Consider the following 974-nt stretch of genomic DNA (forward strand, 5'->3'; position numbering starts at 1 on the left):
TATAAAGATGAATAATAATATCCTCAAAACTGGAGGAGTTTGAGATTAAGAGAAGCAGATAGGGCAAGGCCTGGTAGCAAACACCTATAATCTCAGTTTGGGGTGCTGAGACGGGAGAATTGCTATGAGCTCAAGGCCAGGTAAGGCTGCATATGTAGTGATTTCAAGGCCAGTCTGAAATATATAAATAATGAGATCCTGGAGAAAGAGACAGAAAGAGAGAGAGAGAGAGAAAGAGAGGGAAATTACAATCCAATATGATCTTTTTTCTCTCTCTCTCTTTTCTGAGACGGTCTTGCTATGCTGGCCTTGAACTCACTTTGTAGCCCAGGCTGGTTTTGAACTCACAATGATCCTCCCACCTCAGTCTCCTGAGTACTGGGATTACAGGTGTGCGCCACCATGCCTGGCTTACAATCCAGTATGAAATATGCTATAAAACATTTTAACCACATGTCATGATAGCAAAAATGCTATGTAGAAAAAATTGGATATCAAATAACTTTTAATTCATTCATTTCCATAATACCATACTTAGTAGAAGCAGATCTTCAACTTTTATTCTCAAAATATATTATTTTCTTGTAAAACAAAACAGTATATACTCATTTCAGAAAGATCAGAAAATGCAAATAAGTAATATTAGAGGTACTTTTAAACTGTAATTATACTGCAGTTTAAATGGGTGCCCTCGATGGGTGCCACTACGAGCACTTTCATATTTTAAATTGCTTTTTTAAACAGAAGTGACCTCAAAACATAAATGTTTTATAATCTTCTAAAATCTAATTGTTATGAGCATATCAAGATAAAAGATTTATTTCTGCAATACCAGTTTACTTGTGGTGGGTATTTTGAGACAGGGTCTCATTACGTATTTCAAGCTGGGTTTGAACTCACTGTGTAGCCCAGGCTGGCCTCGAACTCTCAGATCCTCCTATCTCTACAAAGTACTAAGAAAAAGCAAAGTGGAA

This window comes from Chinchilla lanigera, unplaced genomic scaffold (genome assembly GCF_000276665.1).
Source record: "Chinchilla lanigera isolate Chin_1 unplaced genomic scaffold, ChiLan1.0 scaffold00021, whole genome shotgun sequence".
In the NCBI taxonomy this organism is placed as follows: Eukaryota; Metazoa; Chordata; class Mammalia; order Rodentia; family Chinchillidae; genus Chinchilla; species Chinchilla lanigera.